This window comes from Diceros bicornis, chromosome X, assembly GCF_020826845.1.
Source record: "Diceros bicornis minor isolate mBicDic1 chromosome X, mDicBic1.mat.cur, whole genome shotgun sequence".
Classification (NCBI taxonomy): Eukaryota; Metazoa; Chordata; class Mammalia; order Perissodactyla; family Rhinocerotidae; genus Diceros; species Diceros bicornis.
The window spans coordinates 11,909,965-11,926,720 of record NC_080781.1 but is presented as its reverse complement, the minus strand read 5'-3'; the positions used below and the strand labels follow the sequence as shown (position 1 = coordinate 11,926,720).

General features: G+C 37.2%; 1 protein-coding gene and 1 long non-coding RNA gene across 2 annotated transcripts in view; one reads left to right on the top strand and one right to left on the bottom strand.

Annotated features, from left to right (window-relative positions):
- LOC131400747 (uncharacterized) overlaps positions 1 to 6,314 on the top strand; it is a 115,306-nt gene extending 108,992 nt beyond the window's left edge. The window contains exon 3 of the long non-coding RNA XR_009217433.1: positions 5,290 to 6,314. This is a non-coding gene — a long non-coding RNA (uncharacterized LOC131400747). The remainder of the gene's footprint in view (positions 1 to 5,289) is intronic.
- Positions 1 to 16,756, bottom strand: part of GLRA2 (glycine receptor alpha 2) — a 179,804-nt gene that overhangs the window by 64,296 nt on the left and 98,752 nt on the right. The gene's annotated exons all lie outside the window — the stretch shown is intronic.

The following is a 16,756-nucleotide window of genomic DNA, read 5'->3' as shown; positions in this document are numbered from 1 at the left end:
ACAACAATAAACAAACACATAGGGATAGAGATTGGATTGGTGGTTACCAGAGGGGAAGGGGGGAGGGAGGAGGGTGAAAGGGATAATTCGGTACATGTGTGTGGTGATGGGTTGTAATTAGTGTTTTGGTGGTGAACATGATGTAATCTATGCAGAAATAGAAGTACAATGATGTATACCTGAAACTTTTACAATGTTATAAACCAATGTTACTGCAATAAACAAAAAATTTAAAAAAAATGACAGTAACTAATGCATAAGGGGATCATGGGGATCAAATTTCATAACACACGTAAGGTACTTAGAAGAGAGATGAAATGGAATTAAGTTTATCTTGTGTTAGTCAATCTTGTTATTATGAGTATTTAACCTGCACTGCTTGAGCCAAATAGCATGTGAAAAAGAGGAGACCCGTCATCAATACATTAATCATCATCTTCATCACTAATCATCATCATCAAGCACTGTTTCTTTGGGGGCTTATATTCTAACTTCGAGATTTTGAAGTTAAGACGCCTCTAATTGGGACAAAAATCTCTGAACCCTAGACGGACTTTAGCACTTGAACTGTAGAAATAAACCATGACATCTGAAAAGAATTAGCAAGAAGCAAGAAAAAAATAAGGTTCAAGAAGCAAGACAAGAACAAAATAGTGATGTTCTGCTTGACTGGAACCAGAGCAACGCTCCAGCACTCTGGACACCAGGCCTAGAAGGCTGGCTTTCTCCTAATCCTAGTTTTCTGAGCAGTTTGCAGAGCTTTGATAAATCAAAGGGGAAGAGACAGAAGCAGGAGAGTGCCTAAATGGGCTTTTTCATCATTCAAGAGAGCAAGAGTAAACCTGCTGATCTCAAGGCACTACCTAGAGCAGTAAATATTATCTCTGTATGTGTTTGGGAGCACAGTCCTGTGGATTCCAAAGTAAAATATAACTGTATTGAGAAGTAGAGAAGTTGAGCGAATTATGCTGATGCTCTGGTTTTCTGTTACTTTTCTGCTGCCCCAAATATTAGATATTTTTGCCTTCAGGTAATTTATGTTTCCCATAACCGCACTAAAGCTTTGATAGTTTCATGACTTAAATAAATCTACCTGATCCTTTAAGTCATAGACTGGAGACATCTACAAAGAATCCTGCTGCAGCCATCCTTGCCCTGCCTACCCCTTGACCACTCCTAGCTTGTTTCTGGCTCAGAGATTTTATTCTTGCAGGTTCTCTGCCTATGTTTGCCTGGCTTGCTTCTTCCACCATTCAAGTCTCTGCTCAAATGTCCCTTCCTTAGAAAGGTCTTCTCTGATCATGCAGCTGAGTTAGCTCTCCTCACTCCCACCTAACAATTTACTATTCTTCAGCACTTTACTAATGCTTTCTCTTTTTTTCTTAGCACTTATTACTACTTATGCCTCTATTCCGCTTTATATTTTTGTTTATTTGCTTGTTTGCTATTCATGTCTCTCATTATAATGTAAGTTCTATGAGGACGAGAGTTTTTCTTGTCTTGGTTATTTACCACTGTATCCTCAGTACCTGGAAGAGAATAGATGCTTGTAAATATTTGTTGAATGAATGAATAACTGCTAGAATACGAAGTCATTCACATTTGGCTGACAAAGAAATTGACTTCCTAACAAGTTCAATGATCTGCCCAAGGTCAAAGACACCATGTCTTGCAGAGCCAGGACATGAACCCTTGTCATCTCTCTCCTGCTTTAGTACCCCATCAACCATAAACATGTAACTGAGCAACCCCTGTATGCTAAGCACCGTACAAAGGGCAACTTGGAAGACACATAAAAAATAGAAGAGGTGAATTTGGCCCTCAAGGATCTTCCAGTCTAACATTGAATACACAACATGTACAGCAAAAAGGATACAAATTTTACCTAATATTGCTTATTCTAGAGAAGTGTTTCTCAGCTGTGGCTGCCCTTAAAAATAAATGTGAAACTTAAAAATAATATCTATATCAGGTCCCCACCTCAAACCAATCAAATTAGAATCTCTAGGTGTGGGACCCAACTTTGATATTTTTTTACATTCTCCATGTGACTAACGTATAGCCCCTGTTTCAAAAACCACTGCTTTAGCCCAATGTGTCTCAAATTGTAATGTGCACATGAATCACCTAGGGATCTTGTTAAACTGCAGATTGTGATGCAGTAGGTCTGGGGCAGGGCCTGAGAGCCTACATTTATAACAAGTTCCCAGGTGATGCCAATACCGCTGGTCCTTGACCACAGTAGAGATGTTCCCAAGTGTAAGAAGTAATCTGTGTTAGAAAATAGTCTTTGTATAGTTATGAAATAAATGTGCAGAAATCCATTTTATAACACAGATGGATCCATGGCATGGACCCCCATATTTCATAGTGAGTTTCCATTATATTTGGGGAAAAAAATTGAAAAAACCACAATGTACAAATGCAAGCTACTGAGCTCAGTATTAAACATAGCCCAGAAATTCTGGGAGGATGCAGAGGGAAGCAATTAAGAAAATATCCTAAGAACTGAAAATAAGTACCAAGCTATAGAAACCTCCTTCTGGACTGAATCTGAGACTGGAACAAATCCAAAAGTGCAGTTGCAGAGGCCTACTTCAGATTCCTCCAGGGAACAGTGGCCATCGAAGAGTCAGGAGGGGTTTCTATAGGAACCCTCAGTTTGGATTATTTTTACCAAGAATAACAGACTTCTCATGGGAATCTGATCTGGTCATCACCTTTCCAGGCCTACAGCAGGGAATAAATCAGAGGTGGCTGAAAAAAACCATGAGTGAAGCCCATTCCAGGTGTCCTTGCCCAGAGTACAGGAGGCAGAAGAGGAACCCACCGTCGCGAGAGTAATAGAGAGCCTTGGCAGGCACTCAGCTCCCTGCTTCACAGATGCTCCACACAACCCAGCTTGGCTCTGATCTCACCTAGTTTGTTTTTACCCAGCTCCTCCTATTTCCAAAATGAAACTTCAAGGTTCTGGGATTTACCCAAGTAAGTACTTACTTCCGTCTTTAGAGAATTCCCAATGTGCAGGTAGCCTCGGCTCAGTGTGGATATCACACCTGGCTTATTTGTTTCTATCCGAACAGCTCTCACTCTCCTCTATTTTGGAATACCTTGAAAATCCAGGGTACCATGTCTTTCATCTCCAAGTATATTCAGTATCTATCATGCTTAGGGCACTGAGTATAAGTCTAAGTTCATTAGAGGTGGATGCTGATTTCAAAGACTAAAAATGCATGAGGGATAGAAACGCCCACATGCTATGTGTGGAGAGAGGAGAGAGAACAGAGCAGTGTTCTTCTCCTACCTCAAGGACATCAAAATGATTCTCTGCCCTCATTTATGTCTAGCAATCCTTGATTCAATTTCTGCTCAGGCATGCAAAGCAGTGACTAGACGACAGCCTGAAGAAAGCACACTAAGCAAAGTTAGTCGCATATATTCTAAGTTAGGTTTGTTCTTTGGAGCTTTACATTTCAACAAACTTATTTTACTATGGGATATCTGAATACAATAACATGGAGTTAAGCTATAATTGGGTGATATATATTATAATATAAAATATAAATTTACATTTTAATATATTATGTAATATATTTTGTATTTTTAATTATTATAATTTTATATTATAATATAAAATAATTATAATATCAGGCATATTTTTACTTTGAAATCTCTCAACACTCAGATTCTTACATCTAAAAAAGCACACTGCTCCCTATCCACAGGTTTGGAATTACAAAGTGTGGGAAAAACAGTTTTCTGGAATTATTTATAAGCTCTTACTTGGAACTTCACTTATTAGCAAATTTTTACCTCCTGAAACAGTAATACCACTTTCACAAATGATTAAGGTCTTGGTGTTATTCAAATTCCACAGGAGAAAAATAAAGAATATATTTACGTTTGCATGCAGTTATCTCAGAGATGGTGCATTCTACAGTGAATACTACACAATGATAGTTGAACTGTTGATACACATCTTCTGGAATATAGAGAGCTTTACTAGTATTATGTAGATAATAAGGAAAAGGGTATGAGAAAAATCCTTTCTTCTACCTTCCATCCAAGAACACACTTCTCAGCATCAACATTCACAAAAGGATCTTTTGATTTTTAGTTAAGCAACATAACAGAGAAGCCTCCGTTCACTTATTCGAGATTATAAATTCATGTTAAGGAAGTCACTAAAACAATAAAATCCCATGTCAAAGAGCTCAAGCTTGGGATGCCACAGCTAAGCTTTCTCTAGCCTTACAAATATAGGCAAATGTGGGTCCTCTTCATTTCTCTTTTGGGAATGCAAATGAGAATGAGACCCTTGTGCTCTTGGGGGCCTTGGAGTGGAGATGAGGAGATTGTAATGAAATGGAAGGCAAAGCATTGGGCTGTCTTTATTATAATAAAAAAATGCAGTGCACAGCTACCTTTTCTTTTTTTGGTCCATACTGAGTAGAGTACTACTAGAATTCCTTTGTGGGTAGAAAGGAGCTGGGATCTACCCCTTAGGTCTCAGTGCCCCGGCTCCTTTAGGGAGGAGCCTGGAAGGAGTGGTTGGAGGCTCTCTCTAATGAGACAGGAGACTTCTGGGTTTTCTCAAAGGTGAAAGGTACAAGGAACATTCATATGTATTTTGCCCTCTTGCCATATTTACTTGATTAACATGTCACTAAAGAACAAAAGAACAGAAGGGAACAAGGGAACAGGGATTTTGTTAATTTTTTTTCTGAACGGAGCTTAATTTGCATGCCACAAAGAAAAATTGATCCTTTTCTTGTGTCTGCTACTCTGTTGAGAGTGTCCTATGCAGAAAATCAATTTCCTTGTCTCAAGTTGGTTTGCCTATTTAATTAACTTAGAGGCTTAATGGAGACAAACATGATTAAAACACAGTTTGAGAGAGCTTTCAAAATTGTCATTTATTATATATAATAATATTTCATCAGAGATTTCTCTGTAGTCATTATGGTGTGTTTAGATTTTGTTTTCCTTGCACCAGTGTTTTATCAGTTCTCAAAGATGATTAGTGTAGTAGTCCTGTGATAATCAGAAACTAAAATATTCCTATTATGCTTTAATATATGCAATATAATATTACCTGGGCTAGAATATTATGTTTCATATGAATCTGTAACTTGGTATTTTATTTGGCTTATCTAGAATTCTTGCATTGAATAATCATTACATATTTGCCAACTAACTAATTCAAAACAATGAATAATTTTAAAGATCAACTTTTAGGAAATCACTTTTTAAATCTGATTAACATTTTTTACCTCTACTTTTTTTTAGAGTAAGTGATCAAAATCCATATATCCCTGAGTGACGTCAGCATCACAGTGGAGTGAGCTTTCTTATAAACTCTTCCCCCAATAAGATACAACAAAAGGGACAGTCACAGACTAACAAGGAAGTCTCACACAGCAAAACGTGACATTGGAAAGACCCACACTGCCGCACATCTGAGAGTGGACACGCTGGGGCCCCCAGAGGAAGTGGGGAGAGGTAAGGAGAAATCCTCTCCCTTGCCATCAGATCCATGATTGGGGTCCGCGTGGCTCCCAGAGAGGGGGGAGGGGCGGCCCTCTGTGGGGAAACCATAGCTCTTCGGGCTCTCTCAGCCAGTGGGAAACTCCCACACAGAGGACTAAGAACTGCTGCAGGGATGCCATCAACGTTTGAGCACCCCAGGAGAGTGGATAATAAGAGGTGAGGGAGAAGCCCCTCCCTCCAGGGACCCAGCAGGCAAAAGAGAGAGCCCCTCCCCCACATGCCCGACACTGCTGCTCAGTGGACCAGTCAGAGCAGCTGCTGTGGAGGGCAAAACTGCCACCGCAGAGGGCAGGCAGCCGCCAGAGAGCGCAGGGTGCTCAAATTACACAGCTCTTGGCTCCCACATGGTGGCAGCAGGTGGAAACTGCAACCAGATGTTTCCAGGATGAGGAAAAACAAAGTGAATACAGGAAGCACAATGCAAAGGTACATTAAATTGCCAGACCAGAAGGAAAATGACAAGCGCCCAGAAATCAACCCTGAAGGCACAGAAATCCATAACCTAAACTACAGAGAATTCAAAATAGCTATCATAAAAAAGCTCAAAGAAATACAAGAAAACTCAGATAAACAATTAATGAGATAAGGAGTTTCTTCACAAAAGAGATTGAAATCATAAGGAAAAACCAATCAGTATTGATGGAGATGAAGAACACAATGGAGGAGATAAGGGAGAATCTGGAATCTTTAAAGAACAGAGCTGACAATATGGAAGAAAGAAATAGCATTATAGAGGATAGGAATACAGATACGCTCCAGGTGGAGGGGGAGACAGAACTAAGACTAAAAAGAAATGAAGAAAGTCTCCGAGAAATATCCGACTCAACTAGGAAATGTAACATAAGAATTATAGATATTCCTGAGAGAGAAGAGAGAGAAAGAGGAACAGAGAGCCTATTCAAGAAAATAATAGCTGAGAACTTCCCAAATCTGGGGCAGGAGCAGGAAATACCAGTAAGTGAAGCCAATAGCTTGCCTAAATATGTCAACAGACAAAGGCCCACTCCACGGCATATAGTAGTAAAGCTGGCAAAAGTCAATGACAAAGAAACAATATTAAGGGCAGCTAGACAAAAACAAAAAGTAACGTACAAAGGAACTCCCATCAGGCCCTCAGCGGATTTCTCAACAGAAACTTTACAGGCTAGGGGAGACTGGAATGATATATTCAAAATACCGAAAGACAATAACATTCAGCCAAGAATACTCTATCCAGCAAAAATATCCTTCAAATATCATGAAGAAATAATAACTTTCCCAGATAAACAAAAGCTAAGGGAGTTCATGGCCATGAGACCCCTACTACAAGAAATGCTCAAGAAGGCCCTTAGGCCGGAAAAAGAAGAGAAAGGGAATACAAAGCTTGGAGCAAGGAGAAAAATAGGTAGACTAAATCAAAAAAATAGTAGATCTTTACTGGAATAGGTTAGCAACCACTTAAATACCAAAATCAAAGACCAAAGGAAGGAAAACACCAAAAATAAATATAACCTCATTACTGTAAACACACACCCACAACACAAGATAGAATAAGTTGTGACAAGAATAACTTACAAGGGGAAGAGGAAAGAGATTGAATTGACTTAATATTAGGAAATAAGAGAATGGACTATCTCATACACAAGATGTTTTATACAAACCTCAAGGTAACCACTAAAAGAATAATCAGAACAAAATCACATATGATAAATAAAGAGAAAAATAAAAGAGCCATAAGACAGAACAACCAAACTGAACTGGCAGTCCAAAACACAAGGGACAAAAAACAAAGCAAATGCAAAAGAACTGGAAAATAAGCGATAAAATAGCAACATTAAGCCCTCATATATCAATAATTACTCTAAATGTAAATGGATTGAACTCTCCAATCAAAAGATACAGAGTGGCAGTATGGATTAAAAAGCAAGACTCAACAATATGCTGCCTCCAGGAAACATATCTCAGCTCTACAGACAAGCACAGGCTCAGAGTGAAAGGATGGAAGACAATACTCCAAGCTAATGGCAAACAAAAGAAAACAGGTGTTGCCATACTCATATCAGACAAAGTAGACTTCAAGTAAAACAGGTTAAGAGAGACAAAGAGGGGCAATATATAATGATAAAAGGGACACTCCACCAAGAAGACATATCAATTATAAATATATATGCACCCAACATAGGAGCACCAAAGTACATAAAGCAACTATTAACAAACCTAAAAGGAGATATTAACAACAACACAATAATAGTAGGGGATCTTAACCCCACTTACATCAATGGATAGATCATCCAGACAAAATGTCAATAAAGAAACAGTGGACTTAAATGAAAAACTGAACGAGATGGACCTAGTAGACATATACAGAGCACTCCATCCAAAAACAGCTGATTACACATTCTTCTCAAGTACGCATGGAACATTCTCAAGGATAGACCATATGTTGGGAAACAAGGCAAGCCTCAATAAATTTAAGAAGATTGAAATCATAACAAGCATCTTTTCAGACCATAATGCTATGAAACTGGAAATCAACTACAAGAAAAAAACTGGGAAAGTGACAAAGATGTGGAAATTAAACAACATGATACTGAACAACCAATGGATCATTGATGAAATTAAAGGAGAAATAAAAAAAATCTGGAAACAAACGAAAATGAAAATACGCCATACCAACTCATATGGGATGCAGCAAAAGCCACCCTGAGAGGGAAATTCATAGCAATACAGAACCACCTTAGCAAACAAGAAAAAGCCCAAATAAGCAACCTTAAATTACACCTAACAGAACTAGAAAGAGAAGAACGAAGCCCAAAGTCAACAGAAGGAGAGAAATAATAAAAATTAGAGCTTAAATAAATGAAATTGAGACCAAAAAAAAAAAAACAGTAGAAAGGATTAATGAAACAAAGAGTTGGTTCTTTGAGATGATAAAGAAAATTGACAAACCCTTAGCCAGACTTACTAAGAAAAAAAGAGAAAAGGCTCAAATAAATAAAATTAGAAATGAAAGAGGAGAAATTACAGCAGATACCATTGAAATACAAAGGATTATAAGAGAATACTATGAGAAACTATATGCCAACAAATTGGACAATCTAGAAGAAATGGATAAATTCTTAGAGTCACACAACATCCCAAAACTGAACCAAGAAAAAGTAGAGAATCTGAATAGACCAATCACAAGTAAAGAGATTGAAATAGTAATCAAAAACCTCCCAAAAAATAAAAGTCCAGGACCAGATGGCTTCTCTGGTGAATTTTACCAAACATTCAAAGAAGATTTAATACCTGCCCTTCTCAAACTATTCCAAAAATAGAGGAAGATGGAACACTTCCTAACTCATGCTATGAGGCCAACATCACCCTGATACCAAAGCCAGACAATGACAATACAAAGAAGGAAAATTACAGGCCAATATCACTGATGAACATAGACGCAAAAATCCTCAACAAAATATTGGCAAACCAAATACAGCAATACATTAAAAAGATCATACACCATGATCAAGTCGGATTTATACTAGGGACACAGCGATGGTTCAACATCCACAAATCAATCAACGTGATACACCACATCAAGAAAATGAAGAATAAAAACCACATGGTCATTTCAATAGATGAAGAGAAGGCATTTGACAAGATCCAACATCCATTTATGAGAAAAACTCTCAACAAAATGGGTATAGAAGGAAAGTACCTCAACATAATAAAGGCTATTTATGACAAACCCACAGCCAACATCATACTCAATGGGGAAAATCTGAAAGACATTCCTCTGAGAATAGGAATGAGGCAAGGCTGCCCACTCTCACCACTCTTATTCAACATAGTACTGGAGGTTTTGGCCAGAGCAATTAGGCAAGAAAAAGGAATAAAAGGAATCCAAATGGGCAACAAAGAAGTGAAACTCTGACTATTTGCAGATGACATGATTTTATACATAGAAAACCCTAAAGAATCCATTGGAAAACTATTAGAAATAATCAACAATTACAGCAAAGTTGCAGGGTACAAAATAAACTTACAAAAATCAGTTGCATTTCTGTATGCTAATAACGAGATAACAGAAAGAGACCTCAAAAAGATAATACTATTCACAATTGCATCACAAAGAATAAAATATCTAGGAATAAATCTTACCAAGGAGGTGAAAGACCTATACAATGAAAACTATAAGACATTATTGAAAGAAATCGATGATGACATAAAGAAATGGAAAGACATCCCATGCACATGGATTGGAAGAATAAACATAGTTAAAATGTCTATATTACCTAAAGCAATCTACAGATTCAGTGCAATCCCAATCAGAATCCCAATGACATTCTTCACGGAAATAGAAAAAAGAATACTAAAATGCATATGGGGCAACAAAAGACCCCGGACAGCTAAAGCAATCCTAAGAAAAAAGAACAAAGCTGGAGGCATCACAATCCCTGACTTCAAAACACACTACAAAGCAATAGTAATCAAAACAGCATGCTACTGGTACAAAAACAGACACACAGATCAATGGAACAGAATTGAAAGCCCAGAGATAAAACCACACATATACGGACAGCTAATTTTCGACAAAGGAGCTAAGAACATACAATGGAGAAAGGAAAGTCTCTTCAATAAATGGTGTTGGAAAAACTGGACAGCCACATGCAAAAGAATGAAAGTGGACCATCTGCTATCGCCATTCACAAAAATTAACTCAAAATGGATCAAAGACCTAAAGGTGAGACCTGAAACTCTAAAACTCATAGAAGAAAATATAGGCAACACACTATTTGACATTGGTCATAAAGGAATCTTTTCAGATGCCATACCTTCTCAGACTAGGAAAATTAAAGAAAAAATAAGCAAGTGGGACTTCATCAGATTACAGAGCTTCTACAAGACAAATGAAACCAGGATCAAAATGAATAGACAACCCACTAGCTGGGAGAAAATATTTGCAAAACATATACCTGACAAGGGGTTAATCTCCATAATATATAAAGAACTCACACAACTGAACAACAAAAATCAAACAACCCAATCAAAAAATGGGCAGAGGAAATGAACAGACACTTCTCCAAAGAAGATATACAGATGGCCAATAGGCATATGAAAAGATGTTCAACATCACTAATCATCAGGGAAATGGAGATCAAAACAACATTAAGATATCACCTCATGCCCATTAGAATGGCTATAAGCACCAAGACAAAAAATAACAAATGTTGGAGAGGATGTGGAGAAACAGGGACCCTCATACACAGCTGGTGGGAATGCAAACTGGTGCAGTCTCTATGGAAAATGGTATAGAGATTCCTCAAAGAATTAAAAATAGAACTACCCTATGATCCAGCCATCCCACTACTGGGAATCTATCCAACGAACCTGAAATCAACAATCCAAAGAGGCTTATGCACCCCTATATTCATTGCAGCATTATTCACTATAGCCAAGAAGTGGAAGCAACTCAAGTGTCCCTCGACTGATGAATGGATCAAGAAGATGTGGTATATACATACAATAGAATACTACTCAGCCATAAAAAAAGACAAAATCGTCCCATTTGCAACAGCATAGATGGACCTGGAGGGTATTATGTTAAGTGAAATAAGCCAGAAAGAGAAAGGCAAACACCATATGATCTCCCTCATAGGTGGAATATAAACCAACACATGGACAGATAAAACTGTACTGTGGTTACCAGGGGCAACGGGGGTGGGGGTGGGCACAAGGGGTGAAGGGAGACATGTATATGTTGATTGACAAACAAAAATGCACAACCAAAATTTCACAATGTTATAAACTATTAAGACATCAATAAAAAAAAATCCATATATCCCTGATGAGATAGAGAAGAAGACTTAAGAATATATGTTTGGAATCAGATTAGGCAAGCCAGAGAAAACTTAAATATTAGAGAGAAAGATGACACATTGCATCTTAGACTTTATTTACTTTAAAAGTTATTTAAATCTCAACATTAAAAATAAATTTTATTTAAAATTGCTTAACTATTTTAAAATTATTAGGCAGTGAACTTATTCTTCTCATTGTCCTCTAATTTTTGCTAGCTGTGCTGTATCTACATTGTCAAAGCATAAAGCCATTATGTACTATGTTTTCTCTTTTATAGCCTTTATTTAGTCTTAGTTCTACAAATAAATAAGGACCATCATTCCTTATACTCTTAAAGTTCATGGTATATATATACTATAGTGTTCGTATTCATTCAACTATTGGTGGACATTTGGGTTGTGTTCAGTTTTAGAATATTGTGAATAATACTACTATGAACATTTATACACAAGTCTCTGTGGACATATGTTTTAATTTATCTTGGGTAAATACCTAGGAGTGGGATTGTTGTATTATATGGTAAATGTCTCTTTAATTTTATAATACACTACCATATTATTTTCAAATGGGCTTTAACATTTTGCATTCCTACCAGCGACACATGAGGATTTCAGTTGCTCCACGTTCTCACGAACATTAGGTATAATCAGTCTTTTTAACTTTAACCATTCTAGTAGGTGTATAATGGTGTTTCATTGTGATTTTATTTTGCATTACCCTCATGACTAATGATGTTGAGCATCTTTTCTTGTGTTTATTGGCCATTTGTATATCTTCTCTGTGGCGACTATTGAAACTTTTGGCCCATCATTTTATTGGGTTGTTTCTCCTGTTGTATTGACTTGTAAGAGCTCTTCTTATATTTTGGATATAAACTTTCTGTTCAGTTATATGTCTTGCAAATATTTTCTCCCATTCTATGGCTTGCTTTTTCATTTACTTAAATGTGAAATTTAAATTTAGTAAGGTCTATGTTAGCATTTTTTTTATGGTTTGTCCTTTTTGTGATTTGTCTGAGAAAACTGTGTCTAATCCAATATCTCAAAGATTTTCTCCTATGTTTTATTCTCAAAGTTTAATAATTTTAGCTCCTGCATTTAGATATATGGTTATTCAAGATTTAGTTCAAATATAATTTCCCCTGTGACTCTTCTAGGAAGAGTTCATCAAATCTTTCTTCTGTACTTTCACAGCACCAAATGTACATTTACTTCAGAGTACTTAATTGTAATTATTTATGTAAATGTTAGTTTTCCCCAGTAGACTGTGAGCTTCAGTGCATAGTGATAAATCTTGTTCATTTATGAACACCAAGTGCCTAGACCTGGCATGATATATAATAGGCCCTCAAATAATACTTGTGGAATGAATGAATGAGTGAATAAATGAAAGAATGAAATTATATAATATTCCTTAAATCATATTTTTACACAGCAATTTTGTATCAGCATTTCATTAAAATCTCACCAGAAACCTATTAGGCAGACATTGTGTTACCTCCATATTTATAAACTACCATTGGTTCTCCAAAGCCTAATGAATTGAGATGAAACTATTTAGCTTGAATTTCAAAAGTGTCTATGATATTATCACCCCCCCACCCCTTTCAGCTTTATTTTCTGCTATTCTCTTTCACATATCCAATGCAACAATTGCACTGGGCAACTCATTGTTCTTCATCTATGCCCTTGATTTCTGCCTCTTCACATTCATTCAAATTGTCTCTTTCATCTTAAAATTCTCTCCATCCCATTTCTGCTTAAGAATATCCTACTCATCCCAAAAGCCAACACTTTTACTTACCTTCTCATGCATACTGATCAGATAAATGACCAGGTAAATGTGTGTGCTACTTCATTTACACAACCACAAACCTCCATCTGTCTTATCTTAAATGAAATAAATGGTACTTGTCCTTAGATTTATACCATTTTTCTCCTGATCCCTTTCTCCTGGCTGTGGCATGCTCTCCTCAATTAGTAGGCTCCCTTTGCTCCCCCGTTGCTCCTCTCCCCGAATTGCCCTGTTCAGCCTCGTATAGTCTCATATCAGGAGTCATGTATCTGGATTCCAGCTCGAGCTCTGTCAGGCACTGGCAGTGGGGCTTGGGGCTCCTAATCGTCTCCTTTGCAAAGGAGATCTAGTCTTGCCTACTTTGAAGGCTGCTCTGGAAATTAAATAATACAATGGATGGGAAAGTCACTTATAAATTTAACATGCCATACAAATATAAACTATTAAAATCATTATTAAAATCAAGCTTTAGCTTGAATCCATGCAGCTCTCAACCCCACAGTTGAAGACAAATGTGTTTGGGAGGAGTGTTTTAGGGCAGGTGTATTTTTGGCATTTCCTCAAAATGAACCTTGACTCCTGGGTTTCTCTGTGGCCAAGGTAAGCCCTGAACACCACCTTTTCATTCCTCCCTGCATTTTGCTTTGTATTTAATTAGACTCTGTGCATTGCCCAACATCTGTTCATGCTTCCTCATGTCAGGCTTTCTACAGCTATTGTGAAGGGGAATGATGACTTATTTTGCCTGGTTTACTTAGGTTTTTGCAGCTGTCAAAAACTGGCCTGAAAGTGGCTGTCACTCTCTTATTTGAGGTCCAGGGATACAGATGGCAGAAAAAGAAAGCTGAAGCCCAGAGTAAACAGTCACTTCCTATTTTCAACACCATCAAAGGATCATGCCTCCCTAGGCAAAATGGTGAGGTTATTGCAACTGGGTTGCCCACCTTCCTCCACTAATGGACTATATCACCCTCAGTCTTCTCTGTCACATATCCACCTGCACATCCCAATTATCCTCTTCCAAGCCCTCTGGATTGGTCTGATACTCAGTCTGGGTCCCCAAATTGTTTGCTTTCCAAACTCCTTCTCAAAGGGAAGATTCAAGTTAGTTAGTTAGTGACACAGGGGAAGGCTACAGTTAAAAGCACAGCCTCTGGTGCAAGATTTTCTGAATTCAGATTCCAGCTCTGCTATACACCCTTTCTTATGATTGCAAGTTATTGAACTCTTGCCTCAGTTTATAAAACTGTAAAATGGGCTACTGAGAGTCCCTACCTCATTTATTGTTTGATTAAATGAGTTAACTAAATTAAAGGGTTTAATGAGTTAATCACATAAAGAATTCATTACAGTGCCCAGTACAAAGTAAGCAGTCAATACAAGTACAATATGCCAATTAACTGAATTAAAGGAACCTAGAACAGAGCCATAAAGCACAAGGCTTCAGACTCTTAACTGTCTAGGTTCTAATCCTGTCTCTGCTACTTACTGGCCACACAATCTAAGTCTAGGTAATTAATCTTTGTAGGCTGAATTTCTTCATCTATAGTGATAGTACCTTCACCATATAGGGTTCTGTTAAGCATTAAATAACATATGTATAAATCACTTTTAGCATGGTGGTTGGTACATAATAAGCATGCAGTTGAATTGGCTATTTTTCTTAGATTACTGGAATTCCCCTCTCTAATTATTTAATCATGATCTTCTGGACCACTGTCTAATTGTCTACACTTATTCCAGAGGGATGGCTGTCATGGCATATTCTTAGTGTCAGGTTGGAAGGTAGAGGAGCTATTTTTGCATAGACTAGATTTGTGATTCTTCTCAACACATAGAGGATCAACAGAGGTATTGTACAAGGAAGACAAGCAAGGGAACAGGCGAGTAAATGGGCAGTTCTAATTAATCCAACAAATAAAAGCCCTTTAATTATTTTCAAAGCACATCTATCTCACTCTGTGGGAAAACCAGCCATCTAATATTGCACCAAGTCTAGCAAGCCCCAGGTGGACTCTGTTCCAAGAGCTGTGATGAGTTCTTGTTCTAGTCTTTCCTTTAGGTTAATTGCAAAGAGGCAAGATAATGGATTGAGAGCTGTGTTTTGTTTGGATCTATGTTCAAAGTATTTTACTTTGAAAAATGACTCTGCCATTTGCACACATATTTCCACAGTGTCTAATTACAGGCTCAAGGAAGAAAAGACCAAAAAATAGTTTATGGTCATTTCTCCATATTTTTTCTCAGTTTTCTATTGCTGAAAGTATAACTTAATTCCAATCCCAGAGGAAGAGACTGGAAAATATAACCCAATAAGAATATGAAGCACATACAGCTATCAGGAATGGAGAAGAGAAAAATGAAGGCGTCAATTAAGTGTTCACCTTTATTAGTGTAAGAAATAAAGACACTTTGATCTGTAGGTAGAGAAGGTCTATGGCTCAAATCGAGGAAAATATACATCCTCCACCTTGTGATTATCTTTTATCTACCCAAGGTAAGTAATCAAACAGTGGGCAGAGCAAGCATGGAATTTTCTGTTCACCTTTACCTGCCTATGCCATTACTATGGATCACGGAAGTCACATCAGTTCTATAAAATCAATATCTCTCATTAATACCCACATGTAAAAGTTGTTCAGGCCATTTTTATTTATGCCACCATCAAAAGTCTTCTTCATGTGAAGAAGGCTTAAGCATTAATATGTTTTCAGAGAGTGAACAATTAACACTATGTACAATAGCCATTAAAGTGCTGTGATTAGTACTTGAGGTTAGCACTAGAAAGGTATAGGATAAACAATCAAGAAATAAATTGCTTTTATCAAACTATAAAGTTAAAAGCCAGTACTGAACCAAATTATCTTCTCCTGTTTATTCCTTTCCCTCAAATCAGCATTTAGTTTGACTATAAGAATGTTTAAGGATAGAGCAATACTTTAAACAATTTAGAACCACTAACTTAGGTAGAAAATAAAATGGTTTGATAGACCAAGGAGACTTCTAGTTTTTTTTTAAGCATACTAATTAAAAAGATAAATAAAATCCATCGTCTGAAACGTTATATCAGCAAAAGAAATACTGTAAGTTAGGACAATAAAATAAATTGCCCTGGGCTTTTCCTTTTGAGATTTTGGTCATTGGGAAGGCCATACTTCTTTACCTTGCTTGAACTAGTAGGCTTTGAATCCACATTTTTTTTCCATAAAGAATTCTCTATTTTTCAGAAAGCTTAGAGTATTACTTGAAAGAGAGATTTTCCAAATATCTGGATTGCCGCATTAGTTTATTAAAATCCACGACCCTCAATTTCTCTATTTCTAAAAAAAAAAAAAAAAAATCTACTTATTTCTTTGATTATCCCACTAGATTATCTAAACTCCAGTTTTCCATAAAACAAAGCAAGAGATATGAGCTCTGGTGAGGAGAGGACTCTATAAACCAGAAGAGTGTCATTTGGGCACTGTCATGGAGAATTTCTCTGAAAAAAAAATCTATCCTAAGACCTGGAAGGGCTCTCCTGCTGGCCACAGAAGGAGAAGGGAAAGGGAGGTCAGAAGTGTAGAGAAAATCTAGAGAGATTGGTGGC